Source organism: Propithecus coquereli, unplaced genomic scaffold (genome assembly GCF_000956105.1).
Source record: "Propithecus coquereli isolate 6110/MARCELLA unplaced genomic scaffold, Pcoq_1.0 Scaffold24, whole genome shotgun sequence".
NCBI classification, from domain to species: Eukaryota; Metazoa; Chordata; class Mammalia; order Primates; family Indriidae; genus Propithecus; species Propithecus coquereli.
The window spans coordinates 1,570,127-1,596,387 of NW_012147952.1; the positions used below are offsets into that span (position 1 = coordinate 1,570,127).

Below are 26,261 nucleotides of genomic sequence, written 5' to 3' on the forward strand. Positions count from 1 at the left end.
AGACTTTATGTTCTGAGGACTAAAAGGAGATGAAAATATTCTGTATTCCAGATTCAAACTCAATACCCTAGGATTTTTTTATAAATGGAAATACAGCATTTCTTTTGCTCTTAATTTGCAACTATAAAGTTTCCAACAAGCAAACGAATAGCAAATAATACTTAGAAAAGTTCCAAATGAAAAAGATTAAAAATTATATATAATAACTAAATAAATTTACATTTATAAATAGACATATAGTTGCGTTGAAACACTTTACTACTATCTAATGATGTAATGATGTAGAAGTATATTAACTGGGTAATATAAAAAATTATTTAACATCTTAATATGTTTATCACTCTAAATTTAAAACTGTAAGAAAGAATTGATCTGTCTACCTGCATTACAGAACCTGAAAATAGATGTAAAGCCTCTAATGAGGGAGGATTTTTGAAAGGAAAGGGTATTGATTGGAAACCCACAGGAAAAATAAAGCCAAGAGATAGTTAATCAACTCTAGATGATTCAACCTGCTGCTAAAAATGCTAGTTCCTATTTACAGTTTCTACCTCAGGAAATTTACCCAAGCTCTTGTTCAATTGTTTTTAAAAAGGAAAAACAAAAAGAATGAGAAGTTGTCATTTTAAGAAATGATTACATAAAATTTCATGGATTTATTTATAGAGTAGTATAAGATTCTGTGATCTTCAGCAAATCAGTGAAGAAAACATACTAATTGTCATATATATTAGACTTATTGAGAAGGCTGATACGATTAGCAAGATCAGAGTAGGATCAGTTTACCTCCAACACAAAAGTTTACCATAAGTTCAGTTCTTTGGCTTTCTATACTGCTTAATAACTCTGTCTTCTCATGTATCATTCTTCATTGTCTCTTTCAAAGTAAAGACTGAAAAGTATTATATTTTATGAGAAAAAAATCATTCACTTTCTTAAATCATTAATTAATTTTAAAAATCTAATCTAATTTTTGTACACAGAAAAAAAGGGGGAATAAATGGCTAAATTTAAATATTTTGATGTTGGCAGTAAATGCATTGACCAGGGTGATAAAGCACATCTTTTCCGGGATGTTTGAATTTGGTCTAAGTGCAATTTCAAGTATTGATTTTAATTTCCAAGGTGTGTGTGGTGTGAATGATGGGTCCCATGGTGCCTGAATCAAAGTTTCTCTGTAATCACAGAGCTCTGTTGGTTCCCTTTTGCCAATGGTGCTGGAGGCAGAAGGCTGTCTCCTCAAGACCTCTGCCTGTGCTTTTCTCTTCATATTCAGCACGTCCTAGATTCGCTGGCCCAGATAGCACAATTCGGCACATAGCTTTTTATTTTACTCTGTAAATGGCTTAGCGACATTATTAAAAGCAATGCCAGTTGTCTATTCTTTTGTTCTGCTTTTATATTTTTACGATTGTCGCTCATTACATACCCTTGAGCTAAGCATTTGAGAAAGCCTATGCCCTGTAGAACTCAGCACTGAGCACTCTTCATGGTACGTAAGAAATAAAAGCATTTTCCTTGGCCCGGAGTAATTTACAAGCTCATTTACTAGGCAATATATCAACAGGCAAAGAACAATCCTCTTTTTATAGAACTTTACAATTTACAAATCCCTTTCATGCTCACCATCCTGTGACTGCAAAATTATTGAAAGCTTTTAAAATAACAGCCCGAAGAGATTAGGAAAGATCAGGAATGCATTAACTGAGGAAGGCTTCATAAAGAAAATGACTTTTAAAGTTAAATGTAATATAAATATCTGCTCTTTAGTTCTCACGGTTTCCATAAACTTTAACATATTCTTTCCCATCCAGAAAATAATTGTGAGAATTAATTTTAAAGAAGCACAAATATTTCAAATTTTACATACATGACACCTGAAAGTCTAATTTTTTGCAGAATCTGTTTTTAGTAGCATTTGTCTTATTTATTCTTAGTTATATCCTACTCACCTCCCCAAGGTATAAAAAAAGCCATTATTTCTGTTTTCAGCTTTACATTTTTTCTCCACCATCAAATCTTTAGGTAAGTAGGACCTGAAACCAGCAATTATTCACTGCTGAACTTAAATGGCTACTGTTTTTTATTCCCACTCATTACTGGCAGTCATGTTTATGTGGTGCCAAACATTTATTTCATTCTCTTCTTATTAAGTGGTTAATAATAGCTAATAAGAATGGCTAGTACTTGTTCAGCCCATATTATGTGACTGCTCCTATGTAAACTGCATGCTGCACATGATCACATTTTATCCTCAACAACCCTATGAGGTTGCTCCAAGAGCCTATGACATAGACAGTGATTATCTCTGAATTTTTCAAGGGAAAAATAGAAGCTGAGAGAAATTAAGTGACTTGACTGATGTCACATAGCTAGCAAATGACAGAGAGAGGATTTGAACCTTTGTCTGTGTGCCCAGAGCCTCAGTCCTTAACCACTATACCATATGGCCTGAGTATATTTAAAGTACTGTTACATGCTAGTTAAATGTGTAAATACCTATAAATATCCAGAATGTCCAGTGTCGGTATTTAGCATTTTGTCATTTCTACAGAAGTTGATGTAAGTAGAGAAATATTTAGTTTAGATTTCATTTTCTTTTACAGGGAGAAAATTATAAAATGTATGTCCACATAATTTTATACCCTTAGACTAAGCTGAAGCACACTACCACTATTTTTTCTTCTTTAGTGATATGCCTCACTTTATTCATCCCATTTGACTCATCAGGAAACTGAAACATAGAGGTTACATAACTTGCCTGAGTTCACATACTCCGGGCAGAGCTGGAATTTGAACCCAGCAGTTGGGCTACAGTCTGTGCTGTAAATGGGGCATGTCATTGAAGATGGTACCAGAAGCGACACTGCCAGCAAGCCACCTGAGTCTGCACCGTTACACCGCACAGCAACCAACAACTTGATGGACAGTGCTACCGTAAAATGCGCAAAGACTTAAACACAATCGAATTTCATTTCTTGTTGGTCTAACAAAAACGAGTTTGTTAGACATCTGTGAGTTTGGTAAATTCCACTGGGTTTTCCTATTGAGAAGGGAGTGTATGAATATGAAACCATACCTCAAATTATACCATCTTCTCTCAAAGTAGTATGTGATATACAGAATGGTGCTGATTTTTCTCTGCACTGTGTTGCTGCTTTCTAGTTATCAAAAAAAAAAAAAAAAGATTTCCTTGGAATGGATGGAAAGGAGGTGGAAAATGGAAACGAGGGAAGAAGAGATTAAAAGACTGTGTGCACAGACATGTAAGAGATTCCCTTTGGTCCATGTTATCTGAACTATGTGTAGTAAGGCACCAGGAGAAAACACTATTGCTCCTACAGGAGAAGGTAGCATGGGTAGGAGGAAACTACGAGGCAAATTATCCACAGGGGTCACCTAATAGCGCTAAACCAAGATTGAGTTGGTTGTATTGGGAAGGAGATGGGAAAGTGCTCGTTCATATCTTAAAAAATGCCTCTGTATACTTATAAGAAAACTGGATTCATTTGTTCTACTTACTTAACTGATTCATTTATCCACAGGGCTAAGCCTAATTATAGATATTAATAAAGGATGGGTTTATTGGGTACTTACTATTAGCCAGACTGGCACAATTCTAGCACTTTAAAACAGGTACCATTATTATCAGCATTTTTTAGATAAGGAAACTCAAGCTCAGAAAGATTAAATAATTTTCCCAGGGTCATAAAGCCAATAACTGATAGGTTCAGCATTCAAGTGGTAGAATTTATATTCTTAGCCATCACACTATGCTATCATCTTCAAGTAATTTAGTATATTAGTTAACATAATTCTAGCTGCTATGAAAATTGACCCTAAAATGTATAAAGGCTCAAATTTAATAAAATTCTATTTATTGTTCATTTAACAATTTGAAGCAAGTGCCTATGGTTGGCAATTAGTTCTCCTTTGCGCAGTGGTTCAGGTACATTACATTTATGCGTTCTTGTCATCTGAATCCATATGGCGGAAGGATAAAAGGAGAATGGAGAAAGTACATCTGATTCTTAAAAGCCTTGTTCTAGAAGTGCCACACATCATTTCTGTTAGTATTCTTTGCAGTGCCTAGATGCTGAGGGTGGGGGCTTGGAAATGCAATCTCTGGCTGAGCAGCCACTCACTATACTATGAATTCTGTACAGTGGAAGGAGACAAACCACTAACTGGCTCTCACACACATGACTTTAAAAAAATCTTTCCTTATAATTAATTAAATCATTAGAGAGTTTAAATCATTTTCTAAAGTAGAGTCTGAAAATACTGGTGCTTTCTTATGTTACTGGAAGACTACCTTCTTATGCTGCATTGCCAACGCACTTTGGGAGCCTCTTTGTCCCAGTTTCAAAGCCTGTCAGATTCCAAAACTGGCCCCAGGATTTCTATTCATTCCTCAGCTTTGAATTTTCCTAGCCTCTTCCGACTCTTGGAGTCCAGTTTCCTCTGTGCCATACCACATAGACTATGTAAATCTCAGTCATTTATTTGCTTTTTAAAACAAAACAAAACACTTTGCTTATCTCAAGACTTCATGAGTTTGATAGACTTTGATGACGACTCTGTTGGTAATGGGGGGCATTGAAGGAAAAAAGGTGATGGAAAAGTGATCATGTCACAAAGAACACATAATTTTGCACTCTCTTTTTCTCTCTTCTCTGCCTCATATCTGCTGCTCCATCACTTCTTCTGGATTGTCTATGTCTACAAATAACAGACATGTACATTTATATATCATTCACTCTTCCAAGTTGTTTTATAAATATTAATTTATTTAATATTTAAAATCGGCCTATGAGGTTTATGTTCTATTATCTTTTTTCCTGTTTACCAGTGAGAAAACTCAGGTGCAAAGATTAAGTAACTGGTGGATGTCAGAGAAAGGATTTGAACCAGGCTGTGTGACGACAGAGTCTGTCCTCTTAACCACTAAGTTATTCCGGCTCCCAGTGGGGACAGTTTTCTCACTAAGGAGAATTCTGTTGCCAACTCTTAAGCTAGAACTACATTTTGTTAAATTCATTCCAGACACTAAGCCAATTTTTAATCTCTTAAGTATTTGCTGTAGTTAAAATAATGGTAATGACTACATAGCACTTCTTTAACAAAAAAGTAAAATGTGTTATGCAGTCTGGCATTGGATATTACTTACATTTTTTTCCTTAGAAGCTTTATATCCCATGCTCAGCGTTAGTTCCTAAGAGTAACAGAGTTGCTATTGATTGTTTTAACTATAGGCGATTTGATTTATTTGTAATTTTTCCTAGTATTCTTTTGCTATCTAGAAAATAAAGATATTAATGGATATATTTAGTTTTATTCACCTTGCGTTTGTAAACCCATAAAACATGTAGCCACATCCCAGTTTATTCGACAGCCTCTTTAGTTATTTAGTTACATAAGTCTGGGACATAAGTCTGGGCCAAGAAGTAAGTCTAAATATCACCTGAGGCCTGCCTGTTGCTACTTTGTGCGTAGAACACAACTGCCAGTATTGCCTTTCACTGTTTATTTTTTTTTTGAAAAGTCATTTCTTTTGTGATTGATGACATATTAAAATATTAAACATGTGAGCAAAGTTCATAGACCTATATAGCAAAATTGGGGTTGGGGGAACTATTACACGTTGTAATTGTGCACCCAAAGTGGCATCATTCGGTATGGAAAACAATACAATGTAGAAAGAAGAATGAATACTTTCACTTTGTATACTTAGCTAAAGTTTTATTTTCTTTTTTTAAACAATAGTTGTATCACTTTATAATTTTTTACAAAATGCAAATAAAGGGGTACAGGGACATGCAATTATTTTCTAGTCAACCCATAATGATTTCATGTTGTCTATAAAGTTTACATATTTCAGTACCTCTACACAAATCCCTTTAAGTATTATAATTTAGCATACCCTTTTTTAAAAATTAGCTTATTGTAGAGGATTTACTTGTTGCCAGTATTACAACTAAACCTTAACTTTTCAAAATAAGAAAATATACGTATTCACATTCTTTAAGTTACTGAAGCAAAAATAACCCAGAAAATGATGGCACTATAATATATTTGGGCTCTGAAAAAATTTTAATTCTTAAAATTATTGCCCTTTGATTATTTCTTTTCCCTTTATATACAAGAGTCTAATTGTGTTATTCTTCTTTTCAGCCATGAAGATGGCTGAAAACACCCTTGTGATAAGCAATCAGTTTTTCACACTGATACATTGTGCAGCAGTTATGTTCTCAAGTTAAAGACTGCTATGTCAAGAGATACTGGATAGTTCCACCTCCTAGATTGCATGACACTTTAACAAACATATATGTCTCCCATCTACAGTTTCCCAGTAGTTCATTACTATAGTTAAATGAATCTTTGGGCTCTCTGTTCATCGTTTTCTTATATCTCCAGTTCGATACCCATTATTTATATCCCTCTTTCCTTCTAGTCCCCACAAAAATAGTTGAGTCATAATGGGCATATCAGATTGGCTGATAAAACACACTTTTGGCATGTCTGTCCTGGTGTTGATTCTCAGAAGAGTCTGTTGATATTTACTAGATAATTATTTGGCTTAGACATCTCAAAAAAATATAAAGGAGGTTGGATATCATCATTGACATTAATTCTTCCACATAATCTTGAAGGTGATCCCAGCCCAATATATTAAGCTGTCCAGTGATACCCCAAAAATGGGTTAACATTGTATATCCAATCAGTTGACATCTCTCTAAGATATGTCCACTTTATGCTGACTCCAGACCTTAATGCTATCTTCACAATATGTTGTTTCCTGTCTGTGGAATGTGTGAACTAAGAACTACTTTAACTCCAAATCACTAAGCTCCAAAAAGACTTGAAAATGTATGGTTTGCTTTCTTGAATTTAGAAATGTACTGCTGAGGTAGGTAAAAAATAAATAAATAATGTTATTTGTTTCTTAAACTCTTCCACTGAAGGACCTCTAATGACAAAGGAAAGTAGTACGTATCTCCAGAAAGATTAAGGGCATAACCTGAAACACCAGCAAAAAGAGGAGGATTCTTTTAAGTCTTGAATTTTATCTTAAAATCATGAGATAATAGCTTTCCACTTACCACATACCCATGTTTATTTTACTATAAAATTCCCAAAAATATTTCAGTAAGTATAGAAGAGCATTCTTCTCTAAATTCCATGTTTATCCTTTAACTTTGAGCATCCTTTAAAACACTGCTTAATTCCCCCCACAAACATAATACAGAATTTTAAGCCCAGACATACATAAGCATGAGTGAAAGAGCAGAGAATTTTCACTGCAATCTGTGACTATAGAATAAAGCACAGCTAACTAAAGAGCAGAGATATCAAACTTTTCATCTAGCACTAAAATCCAACTCTCTGAACTAATTCAGTAATTCATGCAGAGTTCAGTTTAGCCTGTAGGCTAAAGAATAAAGATTCTTTCTCATGGCTCCTCCCTGGAGAAAAGGCTTTTCTTTAGCCTTTCAGGTTCTAGGTTGCTTTGATTTTTAATCCTCAACTAGGCTCAGTTGGAGGGCAAGTGGTTCCAGCACTTTGAGCTGAAATGTTCTCGTAGCAGCGTGAGAGCATTCTGCAGTTCAGCCATCCCCTTGCTAGGATGGAGGACCAGTTCTGTTGCTGAGTGATGCATGTACACGGAGAATTGTACCAGCCCCCTGTGCTGGAAACTTTATGGGTTGAATATTTTAAAGTATAAACAATAGACTTATGGGATTGTTCTGTATGTATGTATGTTTACCTGTATTAGAATATGTCCTATTCTAAAGGTCAAGAGGCCTGGGTTTTAGGCCTCTCTCTGCCAGATGCCACCTGCATGACTTTGACAGTTTTTTTCACGTATTCAACCTCAGTTTTCTCAGCAGCAGAATAATAGGATTGGGTTATATGGGGTCTCTAATACTTCCAAGCTCTATAGTCTGTGATTCTATAACTTGTTTTGCACAACAGTGACTTTAATCAAAACCTTCTTTACTTAATCTTTACACATATGTAATAGTCAACATTTAGCATTTCTGTAAACTTGGAACCAACCTTGCTAATAACCATATCTCAGTCATAATCCCACTTTTCTGAAATTGGTAATTGATAATCATTACACTGTAAGTATTAGTTACCTTTTCATTTTTTCTAAATACAAAAAATATATTGGGTCCAATTATTTATAGAGATTAAGAAATTGAAAAAAACCATTAACGCTTTTTGCTTAAGGGTGATGCTCAACTCCTTCATGTTTCACTTTTAATGCTACCCTAACTTTCACACATCATATATTGATTTCCCTAAAACACAGCTGCTCCTTTAGATAATAGTTCATTTCAACAATATCGCCACCTTGTCTGTACAACACAGTTGAATACCAAAACAATTAATTGCTGAATTTGCACAATTCTATGAATTTGTTTTTTTCTTTTGCTCATCATAGAGTTGAATGAAGAAAAGAAAGACAAGAAAAGGGTTGTGCTGTACTACTGATATAAGAAACATAGGCATCATAAATTATAATCCAATAGAATATAAGCAAAGACTATGTCTAAGAGGCAAGGTGAATTAATAAAAGCAATGGAGAGATCTTTACAATTCTGGTGTGACATCATTATCTGTGAAAACTTTTGGTGAGTCTTTCTCTAATGCAAAGTAAAGCTAAAATTTTATGAGAACTGGAAGAAATATTTAGAAGTACCTGCTGAGATTCCAGAATTTCTGATTAGCAAAGGATGCTTTGATAAATTGAAGAGAAATTCTTGTGTTTGCAGTGTATTAAATTTACTAGAAATTATATGGGGACAGAGAAAAAAGAAATTTATTTAAACATTATTCTCTGAGATACAAACACAAAAAGGGAGGCCATTAAGTTTGTCAAGGAAGAATATGGGTTTTGAAATACTTGTATTCTAATGAAAGGAAGATTTTAAGATGAAAAGATGAAGAGGGAATATAACCAAATAGAGCTTGGTTCTTGAGAAGGCAGGAGAGATCACATCCAGCGAGAGAGAGTACACATTTTGCATTGTGATGGGAGAGAAGGAGGAAAAGGATCAATGTTGGAAATTTAGTGGCACAATGATCTTCAGACACATGAGGCTCTAAACTGCCTATGTGCTACCTAAAGCCATAGGTAGGTTTTCAAACACTACATTGACTGCCCTCAGGGTGCATAATAGAGCCTCAGCCATGAATATCAGATCAGATGAGACATCTTAAACCTCAGAGAAGCTACCTAAGGGTCATTCTCACCACCCATTCCTCAGTGTTCTCTAAGCTCATCTTCACGTTTAAGTTACATCATTATAGAGCAGTGTACCTCAGTGAGCAGGCCTATGTATAGCTACCCTCAAAGGCCAGGGAAGCTGAGAGGCTGAAGAAAGAGGCTGACAAATTCAACTTCTCAGAAAGAAATATTTAATAGGGACTTACAAACAGAAATGATGTCTTGGGCAGCCATAAGATGGTGGATCCCCCAAGACTCTCTCCAGAAAATATTCTTTATATAGCAAGCTTTAGGATAAAACATGTGCAGATTGTTATAACTTCAGACTTTCTTGCCAAGACTTATGACCACTGGGGAGGTTAGATAAGCATCTTCATGAGGACTTATATATACTACAGGCATTGTTTAAAGACCTTCCTGCGGAACACATTGATATGTGGGGGTTAAACATTGGTCATTATGGTGGTTTCTCTTCAATATGGCATCACTCTTGCCATGCAACAGGCTGTTTTCCTCTGAGAAATTTATCTTCTCTTCCAGAGAGTGACCTTCTCAAATAATCACAGAGGTAGTTAGGCACATCTTCAATGACCCACCTTAATATTGAGCTTTCATGCCATAGCATAAATAACAAAGCTTATTAAATTAAAACTTAGTGCCCATGGAGCTGCCAAAACCTTCCTAGGGCAAGGAAACTAATTTATTATTATATTTTGTGTGCATTAATTTTAATTAATGTGTAAAATAGCAAAGGTTCCTGTCCAGTTGACAAGAATTTCCCTTCAAAGGTCATGTGAAAGAAGTAACACGTATAATACATAAATCACAAAGTCAAAGTGCTTCCCAGGGTTGAGTTTCAAATATATGTTGTTATGTTTTAAAGTAACTCTTTTCTCAAGAGCACGTAGCTGAAGAATTATTGTTAAAAATCATGAAAATGACTCAACATAAAATATTTATTTTACTCAACTTTCTGAAAGCATCTTTTTACTACATAGACCTTTGCATAGAAACTTAATATGCAATAGTTTTCATAGATTTCTTACACAAGTTAGAAATATATAAAATTTATCAGGTAAGGTTATTTGCCTTAATTGAAGTGACGAGGCTAAAACAGAACAATTTACAAGTCAGTTTTGTTCACTCTCCAAGTTCAGATTTTATGGCCATCTCAAATTCCCAAGCAGAGATAGCTACTCTTCTATATTTCATCCCTCCCCTCACGGCACCTTGAAAAACAACAAATGGCATCCGGTTTTTCTAGTATTTTGATTTGTGTCAAATAATGGATTATAAACACCCTCTGAATAATCATATTTAATGCTATTATAATTTCAAGCTCACATTTGCGTAAGATTAATTTGTTATATTTTATCATGTACCTTCTGACCAGAGAACTGTGTCTTTATGTCAAATGGTCTTCCTGCTAGCATCTGCTTTCAAGCATATGTGAAAATTATATTAGTCAGAATCTCTATCTGTGAGAAAATGCAGAGGGTCTGCAGGACAACGTTATTCAAGGTATAAATATATAAATGCCAAGTTATTATGTTAATGTGATAGCTGTTGGCCTTCTAGGTGTCAGATCCTATCCTGGGTACTTGTATCATTTTTATTCCTCCCAGCAAAATGAGCAATTTCCACCTTACATGAGTGGAAACTTAAACTTACCAAAAATTATATCCATGCTATTGTGTGGATTTAAATGTAGGTTTCTGTAGAGTCTTGTTAAGGGAGGAAAATATATCTATGTGTGTGTGTGTGTGTATATATATACACACACACACACGCTATATATATTTATATATACATACATTTTTTCACTATATGTATCCATGTATATAGTGCAAATACCTAAACACAATAGAGATAAAGACAATGTTTTGTTTTTGTGTATAGTTCTTTAGTACTTAGTAAATATTTGATTTAAAAATGACTATTTTCTTTAGGTATAAACATAATGTTTATAGTAGATACATTTCCTATACTTAGAAATCCTCTCTTTAAATAGTAGAGGTTTTTTTTAACAAAATTTTTTGGAAACATTCTGTAGTATTCTCAGGATCAGATCATGAGATTATTATAAATAATAGGGAATTTTAGGGAATTCCCTTTTATAAAGTGATAATTTTTTGAGTAATTTCCTGGTGGGGCAGTGTATTTGTTTCTTATTGCTGTTATAATAAATTAGCACAAACTTAGTGGCTTTATCTTATTCCAGAGATCAAAAGTCCAAAGTGGGACAAAGTGTCAGCAGGGCTGTGTTCCTTCTGGAGGCTTTAAGGGAGGGTCCATTTTCTTGCCTTCCCAGTGTCTCGGGGCTACCTGCCTTCCTTGGCTTACAGCCTTCTTGCATTGTTCAAAGCCAGCAATGGCTGACCGAGTCTTTCTCAAATCACATCACTCTGACCCTTCTGCCTCTCTCTTCCTCTTATAACGACTGTTGTGATCACACTGCCTCCACCCAGACAATACAGGATAATCTCTTTATTTTTTTTTTTATTTTGTTTTTTTAGAGGCGGAGTCTCACTCTGACACTGAGGCTGGAGTGCCGTGGAATGATCATAGTTCACTACAGCCTCAAACTAATCTCCGTATTTTAAAGTCAACTGATTAGCAAGCTTAATTTTATCTGCAAGCATAATCCCGATTGCCATATAACATAGCATAACATATTCACGGGTTATAGAGACTGAGACGTGAACATCTTTGGGAGAAGCATTATGTTACTCACCACGGACAGATTTAGGTTTTGTAGGATCTAAAGTTTATAGAAAGCCCTCTTTAAGAAAATGAACAAACAAAATTATAAATACCAAGTTAGATACTAAATATATATGTATGTAAGATGAAGAAAAAAGACAACAAAATATAGCCATTAAAAAGTCAATTTCATAAATATATCCCACAAATTTTGTCCTGAATTGTTTAATATACCCGTACATCAAATAAAACTGCATGATAAAAATGCTTCATTCAATACTTTTATATCTTTTGACTAAATTAAAAATAAATGGATAGAACTCTTGCCAAAGTTTGGTTTCTAATGAATGAACTCTTTATTCATCTTTATTTATATATATCACATTCTCCATCGGCTCAGTTGTCAATTCCTTGTGTTCTGGGCCATGTAATGCAGAGATTATGGAATTTGGGGCCACAAGACCTTGGATCAAGTCCCTGCTCATTCTTTCCTTCAAAATATGTTCGTTAAAAATCTGATACATGCCAGGCACTAGACTGGGCTTGGAGAATACAGTAATAAGCAAGATAGACATGGTTCTTACCCTCATGGGTCATATAGTGTAACAAAAGGACAGACATAGGATGGTCATCTCAAGTACATTAAATGTTATAGAAAGGAATAGAGCCCCACAAGAATCCTACGAGAGAGCCTAACCTAGACTATTGGCCATGAGGTCTACTCTAGGACCTGAGGGATGAGGCAGAGTAAGGTAGGCAGAGGGGAATAGTACAGGGAGAAGGAGAGGAGCTCAGGCAAAAGGAATATTATGGACAAAAACCTATGATAATAAATGTAATATTAATTCTGAGGACATAAAAGAAGGTCAGAACCATAGAGTATAGGGAGAAAGTGATGCAAGAACATTCTTGAGAGCAAGTCGGGGCCAGGTCCTGTAAGGTCTTACAACCATGTTTAAGATTTTGGTTTCATCTTAAATGCAATAGGATGCCATCAAAAGGTTTTAAAAAAAGATGTGGCATAATTTGATTTAAAGCTTTTCCTGTTTGTTTTGGAGAATGGAGCTGAGGCAGGGGGAAAAGGCAAGAGTGGATGCCAGGAAATAAGTTAGGATGAAGAGAAGTTTTTGGAGTTGAATATAAAGACTCAAGTTATTAACTACCTTCTCAAAAGGATTCTGGTATGTATGCCTTTTGATTGACCATGACTCCTTTTTAAAAAATGTTATTCATTAAGCACTGTTTAAGACATGCATAAAAGATAGGAAGCATACCTGATTGGTTGCTTTTGTGCTGAAACTCATTTGTACTGTTTCTTTGACCAGGTGTTTGCATTTTATTTCCAATTGTGTAATAAACACAGTTTCCCTAAATACAGGCATTTCAGGCATCAACAAACTAGTTAAGGAGATAATTGGGGAGTTAGGAAGCTCCTTCTCAAATCATACCAGGCCTCCTTTAACAGATTTTAAAGGTTATCTGATTTAGTACTTGGTGGTGGTGTGAGGGAGGAGAGGTAACCTCACCCCAGACAGCCACCCTTTCCCGTAGGCCTACCACTCCTTCCTTCTAAGACTTCTGGTGCTGTCCTCACTAGCTACCATGGAACATAACCTTGTCTTCAGATGAGTCTGCTGGCATCAGCTCCTCTACTCTGGTCCTTTCCTTCTGCCTTTTCAAGCCTGGCAACAGGCCAAGCCCTCTCTCTGCTACTCCAATTAATATAACTCTATTCTGGCTCTCCTATTTTTCTGCCCTAAGATTGCCAGTGTCATATTTGTTGTTTTCTGTATGGTTTTGCATATCTTTAACTTTGTTACACTCTTTCATAATAGCCTAATGCCCTTTCATATACATTATGACAAATAAATGTATCACTGGGATACATTTCTTCGTTGAAAAGTATTATTATTATACCTTTAAAAACAGTCAAGATGGTTATCCATATAAAAATTAGCATTCCATAGAGAATGGTTATATGAAGGAAGCCCTGCTATATGTCCATTTCCCACGTTACTCATGACATGTTAGTCATTTATAGTTTATATCAAGTAAAAGCTATATCATTCTAATCTTTAGAAGATGCTAATCAATCTATGAGTGGATTAATAAAATGTGGTATATGTATACCATGGAGTACTACTCAGCCATAAAATAAATGGTGAATTGATACCTCTTATATTATCTGAAAGAAGCTGGAGCCCATTTTTCAAAGTGAAGTATCACAAGAATGGAAAAACAAACACCGTATGTACTCACCATTAAATCGGTACTAATCGATCAAAACTTATGTGCACATATGGAAGTAACATTCATCGGGTGCCGGGCAGATGGGAGAGGAGAGCAGGGGATAGGTAAACTCACACCTAACGAGTGCGGTGTGCGTTGTCTGGGAGATGGGCACGCTTGTAGCTTTGACTCGGGTGGTGCAAAGGCAATTTATGTCACCACAGCATTTGTACCCCCATAACACTCTGAAATTAAAGAAAAATATACTAATCAATTGACTAATAAATAAAAACTTGTCTACATTTCTCAAATATTGGCTAAACCATATAGCTCTCTAGCCTTACAAAGTTGAGTAAGCCTCTCTTTGGCAATTGTATTAGTTGGGCTCCCCTAAAAGCAGACCCTGAAACAAAGATTTGAGTGCAAGTAGTTTATTTGAGAAGTAGTCCCAGGGAAGCACCAGTATGAATTATGAGGAAATGAGACAGAGAAAGAAAGTTGATATAAGGTGTGTTAATTATCAGATTACTGCTGTGGGCTATTGGAGTTCTCTGAGGAAAGTGTAGCATTTATCCAACAACTCCTGTTTGTCATTGTCTGAGGACTACTTGCAGAGTCATTAACTTCCTGCACTTCAGGCCTGCTTGCCATGTTGGCCCAGATGACTATGCAATTGTAAGAAGCCCTCAGCAGACAGTTGCAGATGCTTGCAGTAAGACAGCATTCTTACATACAGGAACAGTAAATGCCAAGGGGATGTGGCCCAGAAACAAACAGCTTCTGTTCCTGTAGCCTTCTACTCAGGGTCTCCACCTAGAGTTGTGCCGTTTGGGCTCCGCACAAAGGTGCCCAGCCAGTGGTGTCTCAACAGCACAAAGGTGCTCTCTGCCTGGCCACAAGTTCTGTGACGTTATTTCCGCTTCTGCTAATTTGCCCAAATTTGCAGTATGTACTTGTGGAGGCCATTCTTTTCCTCCTCTATCTGTGCCTTCTATTCCTTGTTGGAGTCTTCTGGCAGGATCTCAACATTGCTAATATTCCGTCTTTGTCCAGGGCACTCCACCATGGCATTCCACGTGGATATGGCTGCCCTCTATAAACCTAGATAAGTACTTCAAATTCTAAGATGCAGATACATTGTTTACCAGGTACCGCTAAGCTGAACTTTTCCATCCCTTTCTATTTCAATTTTAATAAGAGTCTAATTGAAATACCAAAATATCACTTGCAACTGTTTTGAGGCAGGATTAGTTTAAATTGTATTGGTCTACTTCTGAGAAACTACGTAATGTATACAATGCACACCATTTGTGTGATGTTTACACTAAAAGCCCAGACTTCAGTACTATGCAATATAACCATCTATCAAAACTGCACTTGTATCTTGTGAATTTATACAAATAAAAAAATTTAAAAGAATTTAAAATACAAAAAAATAAATAAATAAAAATAAATTGTATTGGTCTACTTCTTATATATATATACATTGACCATATAATTTATAATACAAACTGGAATATATTTGAGACTAAAAAAAGTGCACTATTAGTAATATGCCAGAACAACAGGCATAAACCGGGATTATCCTGTGTTAACCAGGAAATATGATCACTCCACTGCCTTTTACCCGTTCATGCTGTTAACACTCCCCTGGAGGGAAGAGGAAAAAGCAGAACTCTCTGGACTCTAATCCTTTTAATTCCTCAGTGCCATTATTGGAAGTGAGGAGGAGCTGTCGGGGAATGCTGCTATGGTAAAGTGTTCCTCTTGCCACCATATTCCTTCCCATAACGTGGTGTTATGAAAAGAGCTTGAAGAGATTACATAGGTTTTAGAGGAGGTGGGCCTTAGAATTTGCTTTTGTTTGGGGGGTTTTGTTTTTGCTGGTGATGGTATGTAGTTTTGCACTTACTATTAATACTACTTAACCCTCTGAGCCTCAGTTCTCATGCTTATAAAATATAGGAACACCAATATCAGAGAAATATGATGAGAGTTAATAAAAATGTGTGTAAAGTACTGGACATAGAGCATGTAAAAAAAGGTCAGCAAAAGTCAGAACCTTTTCTTTACAATGTTTTCCCACTTCCAATGCCCTAGTGTTTGTCTCCTGGCAGGAGGATGGGGATGGGGATGTGAAAGGGCCTGGGGAAAGCAGCTAAAACCTATTTAATAAGTGCATCTTGAAAGTGAGAATTTTGAAAACTTAAGTGTATTAAATGTGTATTGCAAGTTCCAAGTGGGTACAATGCAAGAGATGGATATGGAACCTTCCTCTTGCCCATATAAAAACCCTTTAGACGAGTTTATCGTGGAAATCATGCGTTAATCCTGGGCTTTACTTCTCTGATGTTTCTTACATGATTAGAGAAGCTATATGATATTTAATAAAGTAAGCAATATATTTTCATTTCATTTAAATGTGTCTTTTTTATATAATTTGTTTAAATTTTTTTTGACTAGCAGTTTTCAAATTGTGTCTATTTAGCAGTTTTCAAATTTATGAGATGACACTGGTGAATTTGCTTAGTGATTTTGCACTTCGTGGTCTTATAACAAGCTATAGAAAAAACACTCTCTCGACAGAAGCAATTTAATCATACTGTGTATGTGTTTGAGAAAGGGGAGGGGGAGGGAGAAGGAGGAGGGGAAAGAGAGGGAGACAGGGAGAGAGGGAGAGAAAAGACTTCACAGAGAGCTCAGATAGATATTCCGGCCAGAGACAGCACAAGTTATTTAAACCAGGTCAAAGCTTCTTTCGTGTTCAGTTTTCCCGAGAACAATTTCATGCTGATTCTTAATTTTTTCAAGATAAACAAGGTAAGTCTATGTTCTATGTATGTATTTACTAAGTTCTAACAGGAGTTTGTTAATTTATAACTTTTCATAAAACCAAAACCAAAAGCCAGATTTCTGTATTTGTCTGAAGCCTTAGTGATGTGTAACAGTTCTCAAAGATAGTGTTGTACTTGAGATTACCAATAATTAAATGAAAATGCAAAAATGTAAAAATTATACAGTGGATGATGTACTTATAGAAGGATGTTGCATCTGTATATTTATTTATAAAATTATAATGTCCAAATAGGATTAACTTTAAAGCTAGACTTACAGGATTTTAAAGCTGGATTTGAAGTTGAGCAGTGTTTAAACTCATTAGTACCAAAACATACATCTTAATGTTATCCCAAAGTTATATTTTTATTTAAAGCAGTTTTATTCCTATTTAAAATTGTGTCAACTATATTATACACAGTGTAGCCCCTTTACAAATAATTAAATGCAAATACATAATATAAATATTTCTTTTGGTAATTCAGAAGTATATTTACTTTGCATTTTGAAATTATAAATCACATTTTCTATTTAGGTTCCAATAATTTTGCCTTTTATTTTGTTACATTCAGGCAAGGACCAGAGAAATGTAACTTTTTAAATCAGAAGAAAACATATATGTTAAGAATTTGATGAAATTTCAAAAATAGATTTATCTTGTGCTTTCAGATAATTTATGGAGAGAAGTATAATCTGATATATTTTTCATAATTCATTTTCTTATTCACTCATATGCTGATGTCACAAACAATGTGGCTGAAACTGAAAGTGTACTATTGTCATCGTTAGAGTTTGTGCCAAGCCATTCTGAGAACCCTCTAGAAAAGGACAATTTTACATATATGTATTCAAAAACAGTGCTGTTCTCCAAAGACTAAACATAACATCTGTATGGTAACATCAATATTTATCAGTAACTTCCTTTCTTACTTCTTTAGGACTCTAAATCAAAATCTGATGGAGGATACTTTTGCATATGAAGGTTTTTATAAATTATCAAAGAGGAGTCTTCTGCATATTTCTTGTGCATTATGTTTTCATTTTACATTCTGAGTAATGCTGATATGAAACTAATTCCTAATGTTTAGTTTCATTTAACATTTAACTTCAGAAGCAGGGGTTATCCATGGAATAAAGGCATAAATATACTTAGGATGGCTGTAATACATTTGAGATTTATATCTTTCCCTCCCCTAATTCCCAGTTTAGTTTCAGTTATTTGTCTTAAAAGTATTCTTAAAATCTATTTGGTTTTATGCCATCTTCAGAGTTAATAGAGTAAAATGTCCTCTTGCTTATTATCTGTGTTTATTATTTATAAGCAGCGAGAAATTATTTTTCTACGTAAGTAAATGTTCCTTTTTTCTCCCTCACATTATAAACTTGGTATGAAACCAAGAGTACAGAATCAATGTTGTCTGGAATTATTTTATTTACCTAGCTGACCAATTAATAAGACCACTTAGGGCTTCTATGAAGATTAGACACAGTTAATGCTCTACATTTTAGTTACTAAAATTCAGTCACCTAGTCATTCAATAAACATTTGCTGAGCACCACTCTTCACAAAGTGCTCTGACAGAAGAGTGCTGAGGGGAGAAAACTAGAAATATATATATTCAGATGACAAGTTACATGTAAGTGAAAGATTTTTATTAAAAGTTTATTAAGTTAATCTAAGTGTTTTCATAGAGTAATTCATAGTCAATTTCCAATTTATTCATAGGGAAATAATCAATATAGGAGTTTAGGGAGCAGTATTACTATGGCTTAGGCTGGTCAGAGTAGATTGTATGAAGAGATGCTTTGATTTGATTTTGAAGGATTGGTGGCAAACAGACAAAAAGGGCATCCCAGGCAAATGGGATGATGTAAGGAAAAACTTAGAGGCAGAAAATGTCAGCTCAAGAAGAGGGAACAGGATGTAACCAGCTTGGTTGGAGCATAATGTTATTGTCAGGGAGAAGGAAAAGGTAAATATGGCAAAGTTGGTGGGAATCAAAAATAGGAACACTGTAAATGACATGCTAGACTATGGAAGACCCATTAAAATTGGAGCAAGAGATCAACATGCCATCTCTATGTAAATTATTCTGTCATGGTTATACAAAACCAATTTAAATGATAAGAATCTCAATATGGGGAGAAACCAGTTGAAATAAGATGGAAGGAATATAGGAGATAGATTATGGACTCTAATCATATCCACAAAATACCTTCACAACAACACTCAGATTTTTGTTTGATCGAAACCCCTGATTAACCTGGGGACTGCAGCCTAGCCAAGTTGACACATCAAAAAACCCCAAAGTACTGTAAAATCTAAAATGTTGCTAGGATTTCTAGGTGGAAATAGCCAGAACTCTGTGGAAATTAAGAGTTAAATCTCATGAAACAATTTCATTGAGATTGGAGATACCACCATGGGAGTTATTTCACATAAAGATGATATCCATATAGTCAAGAGAGTTAAGGAGATCTGCAGAGAAGGCTATAGAATTTATTATTCATCAAAGTTGAATTCTTGGGAGAAACTATTTTTAAGGAGAAGAAAGAAGAGTTAACTAAAAGATAAAGGGAAAAAAGATGAAACAGCTAAGAAAAGAACCACAATAGCATATAGCCTTGGCTGTCCCTCTCTTTGCCATATTTCCTCACTGGTTTTCCAAGATTTCCAATGGGGCATGGAACATTGCTGATGGTCCCCCTGCTTTCCACCTGTATTTAGGGATCTTGCTGCCAGAGATTCAAGAAGAATTTGCCCTGAGAAAAGGCCAGTGGTTTTATTATGAACTTTGAAAGCACAATTTAAGTAAGATAGATAAAGGCTCCAGGTTGCAGGTATTTTAAGACATAGTAGATAATAATGAATTAGAGGTATAACTTATGATTACTTATTGAAGAACCTCCCAGGACTTTTGCTCCCAGAGCCTTGAATGCCCTTTCCCTTCCTCATCTGTCCAGCAAATTTTCTTTAACTTTCAAATTACAGCTCAAGTATCTCCTCCTTTAACTCACCCCAGCAGAGATGCTGAGTTGCCCCATGTCCTATCTCTCACGTAGGCATATTTCATACTTCTGATCCTACTGAAATAGAATTGCTTACATGGCTGTTGCAAGCCAAATTGTAAGCTCCTTTTAATGTTGAATCTACACTGCCTATAACAATACCCTTGAAGTGCTTAATGTATATTTGGGAAGTAAAGGCATGAGTATTTATGCGTAGATCTGAGAAAACGGATAGAGTATAGAAGGCAGACCTACATATGTTAATAAGCAGCTTGTGGAAGAAGAAATTTGGGGAGTTTGGGGGGTTTAAAGGGTAAAATTAAAGGAAAGAAAGCAGGAAGAAAAAGAGAAGTGTATGATAGGAATGCTGCAAAGGAGAAGGAGGGATACCATTCTCCTAATACAGAAAAGGAGGAGGAGAGGTTTGGTGTAGATAAGGAGTTAGTTGAAAGGGAGGAAGCATGGAAGAAATCTGTCTTCCGATGAAAGTTAAAAACAAATGGGAGTGAGGGAATGTGTGCTTTCTCCTAAAAAGATGAGATTTTTTTTACATGAAAAGCTTGAAATTTTTAAACTATATTTGTCAACTTAACTTGGATCAAAAACATTTGAAGTGCTTATAACAATGAAAGCTATTATTCCTTTCCTCTCTCTCTCTCTCTCTCTCTTTCTCTCTCTCTTTCTCTGTGTGTGTGTGTACATGCGTGTGTGGGGGGGGAGGGGTGATCTGAAAGGCTTATTATGGGTGATTCTTATACAAATTTGTTTAATTGATATTTCATCTCTGTGTGTTCTTCCCACAGCCATGTGCCATCCTAGGGTTAATTACAAGTGCTAGTCAAAATATGTGTCCTAGAAAAAGACTCATGGATTATTATTCTGGTACTCTTTTATTAAAACACTCAAATAAAAGCATTCTCCTGGAGAAATGTGATTTCTGCAGATGCTAAGATGTGTAACACCAATGCTCATCCTGTCTTTCCTTCCAATAGAGCACTATTTTGACAACTTTAATTAAGACTTGAAAATTTATCCATATTTGAAGTTTACAGTTTCATGTTTATTTGTATATGTATTTGAAGTGTGATAAGTATACCCTCAAAAGTTAACTAAATTCTCTTCCCAGGACACCAGAAAGCTGGAAAGAGTCAGGAATCAGGTGAAGGCCAGAGTTAGGGGGAGATAAATTGTAATCTGTTAAGGTCAAGTGTAGGAAACACCTGCCAGCATTCAAGGACACTAGGTAGGAGGCAACAAGCAAGACCAAACCAATTGATGTGTAAATAGATGAGCCCCTTAGCACTCACCTGGTGAGTGCCCTGTAAGTGCAAAGTATTCAGCAACTTGGAGCTACAATCTCCAGATTTGAATTCTGGTTCTGCTATTTGCTGTCAATGATCTTGGCAAAATCATTTAACCCTCTGTCATCCTTGGTTTCCTCATCAACAAGTTGAAAACATTTTGCAAGTAGTGGAGTTCTTTATGAATGTAATTATTACACTGTGGGTTGCAGTCTAACCAGGGGACAGTTTAAATTAGCTTGAACCCACAGCAGGTCAGGATATGAAATGAAGGACAACAGAATAGGGACAGCAATCTTAATAGGATAGCAATCAATAGCTGTTCCAAAACAAGGAGCTGATATACTGGGCCAGTGATTCTGAGCCCTGTGGTTCTGGAAGCCTGTTTGAAATTGCTGTATCGGACCTCACAGTCTCTGTTGGACATGCCATAAATGCATGTCGGTGATAATGATGTACCATATCAATCTTATATTGCAGTGTCCTCAAGAGGAAAATACAGAGGTTAAAGAGAAGTATCTCATTCTGCAATCGAAATTGCTGGTATATATTTCCGTGGTATTTAACTTTTACAAAATTGGCCATAATTTTTCACCCGAATTATTTAATGTATTCCTGAGATAATTCTATTCACATATGCCTTTCGGGGTTTATTTTCCAGGGTATATTTTTAATTTGTTTAAGTTTTTTGGGTTTAACTTAGCAAATGATAAATGAAGCTTTCAAATCCATAAAAATGCTCTTTTTTTCTCAGATTAATTTAGAACTTGACTGCTTATTTTCTTTCCAAAAAATGTGCATTTATTTTGTAGAGAAATAGAGCTGAAATCAACTTACCAAGAATTTAGGGTACTAGGGACATACAGTATTTTTGTTCCTTTTGTACTTTTCTAGGGGCAATTTCAAGAAGCATTGTTCAGAGGCTTTCACCGTAGTACTTCAGAATCAGGTTTGCAAACAAAATCTTCCTGTCTCTAAGGAGAACAACAGAACTTAGAGTGATTTCTCTGGAATGTGTTTAATTTGCCTGGGTTCCTATTCATTGTTGGGACACTATATATGGCTGCAGCCAGGTTGTGCCACCTGTTACATAACAATTTATTGAAGCAGAGAGATGCTGAAGTCACTGGAGGTTGGACTTGGCCTGTTAAAGTGTGAACAAGTGGAGTGTGACAATGTGTGTTCTTTCTAAAACAAATAATCCTGGGTATAAAGGACACAGTCCACTGCTTTCGTAATAAGACTATTCTTTTTTAAACAAAATGGAAATTGAAGTTTCATCTACAGTAAAAGTGAGAAACTTAGGAATAGAAAAGTTGAGGCTCTAATTTTCACTGTGTCACTAAGGAGCTATGTAACCACAGGCTAGGGTTTGACCTTACTGCACCTTGAGTTCTTTAAGCGGAGTTTGGATTTGATCACTTATTTTTAAAGTTCTGGCGCTAAGTTTCAGATCTATTCTATTATAAAATGCGTAAGTTTAATTCACCTATCATTTGAATTTCAAGGCCTTCGGCTCAATGTTTATTTTTAGTACTGCTTTAATATTGCATAAGTCTCAAAATATAAGTAAAATATTTAATATTCTTAGAAATTTACACCTGCTCTAATGAAAAAGTGGCAGGTTTGTTTTTAGCTTACATGATAGTGTTTTCCCTCTCAAGGAGAGTTGTCAACTCTACAATCTTGGCCACATTCATTTATTCCCACTTGTTAATGTGTAGCTAAACCAGAATCAAACATTTTTGTGTGGTGAACACTGAAAGCATCTCAAACTCTTCAAACTATGAGGACTGTCACTGTGTATAATCCAGTTAGGACAATGCCCTGAGATTATTAAGCAAAGTCTGGAAAGATGAGAGAAACAGAAAGTAATTGACTTTGCTAAGGATGTCAAATTAGAATCAATAATATACGCCTCATTCTTATCTCTCATTTTGTTAACATTTTCACTCTATGAATGCTTAGAAATCTGCTTAAGCACATTCATTGTTCTCTCGCAGAATCATTAAATACTGTGCTTAAAATAATGTAGTCAATTTCCTACAGGTAATACAGTTCTGGAGATTGGTAAACCTAATCCACAAGACTTTCCCTTCACCAGCATACTTTTCAGGATTTTATTGTCTTGTATATTTCAAGTTCTTGTTCAGCTAATTTTCAAAAGATGAGCAGGGAGATGAAAATTAAAGACCTAATATTTTTACTATTTTGTGCCCATTTTTACCACCAAACATTTTCTTTTTATTTCCTAAGGGTTTTCTCTTGTTCTTCAGATATGCAAATTTTTCCTGTTATTTGACACTTACTCTAACCACATTTGGTAGAAGAGCAACCGGCCAGCATTTTCCCAACTCTTTTAAGCACACAGGCTCAAGTTAACCGTTTTATATACAAGTTATATTCTTCCCAGTTATGGAATCATTCTTAATCAATGGCACACAACCTACCCCCAAATTACGGCCGAAACCTGTGTGGCCAGGCTGCAGATTAGCACGGTTTACTTCATTTGCCTGTTTTCCCAAATCGCGTAACGTCCATACTCCAAGATAGGGTCAATCTCAGTGCCAGCCTGAAATGAAGTAGTCAGAGTACTTTTCTTTAGAAAGACTAGCTGTTCAGAATCACATTGTGCTGTTGGCCACCCTCACTCTTGTGATCTTTTTCCCCTCATAAACTTCGGTGTTTCTGATTTTCTCTCCCTTTGTTTCTCTCTCTTTAATCCATTCTCCTCTCCCTTAGTTAGGTTCTGCAGAATTTGTCCTGAATTTATCATCTTAACTCTGTCTATGCCTACTAAATAATCATGATACCTTTTCCCTCTTCCTAAACCATAAATTACCTTTCTGATGGCTCAGTAAATAAACACTACTATTTTTTGTTCGTTTGTTTTAATTCCCGTTCCTCTAGAATAGGTATGTCAGTTGCATGTTAGAAATTATGGCTGATGAACTAACTTGGACCAACCGCGTGTAGTTGGTAATCATAAATCCAAATAAGCCTCCGATTATAATGTAACAAATGAGAGTGAAACATTTCCAGATGATAATATTTTGGGAGAGCAAAGCCCACTTGAGTAGTTCTTATTTTCACAGTTGAACTGGCTTCTTCTACAGTGACGTAGAATCTCCTAAGTCTCTGGAGGTGGTGGGGGCAATGTTTGAGTAGGATAGGGGCAGTACGTTTTGATTGATTTATAACTAAGATATGGCCTGTATGGGATCTCTGCAGTGTTTGCTGCCTTGCTCCCTGGAAGCTTGCCAGTGAGCACATGCATGATCTTTGCCTACTGAATTGTCCGCCAGTGAAAATCCAAATGTTCCTATTAATAAAACAGAAACTATATTTTCTAAAAATCAGCAGGAGTAAATATGTCTCTCTCTCTGACCACCTGTACTTCTTACTTCTTGATTTTATAAATGCAAGAGAAAAAAGATGGCTGTTAGTGCATCTGTATTTACTCTTTCTCCTGAAAATTCTGGAGTTTTTAAAAAAAAGACTAGGATTTCCAACTTTATAGTTTTGGAAGGACTGATCCTGGTTTTCTGCAGAATCTCTGCTTAAATCAAATCTTAGCAAATAATGCCTTCACATTCTATTAAATATATGTAGAGAAATAGTCATGCAATTATGTGAGGATTATACACCAGTCATTACAATATGTGGTAGCACATCCTGGTTTTATTCTACAAAGTGCACTGAACCTCTCTCTGCTTCCCTGCTGTTGTCCCACCTCTATTCCGTGAGGAATATTTTGTCTGGGACTGTAGGTTTCGCAGTCCCCAGTGTGTTAGTGTGGAGGATCATTCCCCAGAGAGAAAGAAGTGAGGATTGCTTCTTCAGAGATAGGCACACCCAGTAGAACTGTTACTTTTACGTATCCCCTTTGTCCCAAAGTTTCCTGAACTGATGGGAGGAAAACCTCTATAAAAGAGAATAAAAGAATCTACTCATGTAAGATTTCCTTATTTTTTTATTATCGAAAAATGTATCACAAGTTGTTGAGTCTGATCAAAACCCCAAACAAAAATACCCAGCAAATTTGTTCTAATGGTAACTCCTTCAAGTGGATCAAAATAAAGAATTCATTGCTTATGAAGCATGGGGCAGTTTTATGCATGAGAGATTCTAGGCTTGCCTGAGGCCCTGGGCAATAAATGGAAGCCCACATACTATTTGTCTTTTAGAAGTTATAAACCAAACCAACAAAATGCTAAATAAAAGGTCTTTTAGTATCCTACCTAGACAAATATCTTTGTAGTGACCAAGGAGATCCAGTTTAGAATTCTGAGACTGCTGAGAGCTCTGTGCTTGTCCTTGGCTTACCCCATATCCTGCTGGGACCAGTCACCCACTTTCTTCTCTTGCCACACTTTGGCTCCATCCTGCACCTTGAGGGACCTTGCACATGTGTTCAAGCTCTGTCCACACCCACTTGGACTTACACATTGGTGGTGCTATACGTCCTCAGGAGGATGAACCCTAGAAAGACACCTGGGACAGCCCTGGCTATGGATTCAGGGCCATTTAGGCAGGAAAGTCTAGGATCCCAGGAATCTGAAGGCTTACTACGAAGGCAATATGGGCTCTGGGTGGGCATGGACCCTGGGTAGGCACATCCTCTTGGCTGCCTCTTGGTCCATGGGTGTCTTCTTCATAAATTTTTTGCCTAGGCCAATATCTAGAAGAGTTTTTCCAACATTTTCTTTTAGCATTCTTATGGTTTCATGCCTTACATTTAAGTCTTTTATCCATCTTGATTTAATTTTTGTGAGCGGTAAGAGATATGGATCCTGTTTTATTCTTCCGCATGTGGCTATCCAATTCTCCCAGCACCATTTATTGAATAGGGCTTCTTTCCCCAGTGTATATTATTGTCTGCTTTGTCAAAGATCAGTTGGATGTATGTGATGGTTTTATATCTCAACTACTTTTTTATTTTAAAA

At 35.9% G+C, this 26,261-nt stretch overlaps 1 protein-coding gene across 7 annotated transcripts in view; it reads left to right on the forward strand.

Annotated features, from left to right (window-relative positions):
* RIMS1 (regulating synaptic membrane exocytosis 1) overlaps nt 1–26,261 on the forward strand; it is a 482,695-nt gene that overhangs the window by 430,478 nt on the left and 25,956 nt on the right. The window contains exon 1 of one of the 7 annotated variants that reach the window (XM_012646056.1): nt 16,858–16,990. The exons of the other annotated variants lie outside the window; for them this stretch is intronic. The gene's annotated coding sequence lies outside the window, so the exon portion shown is untranslated. Of the gene's footprint in view, nt 1–16,857; nt 16,991–26,261 lie in introns of those variants that run through there. 7 annotated transcript variants of the gene reach the window in all.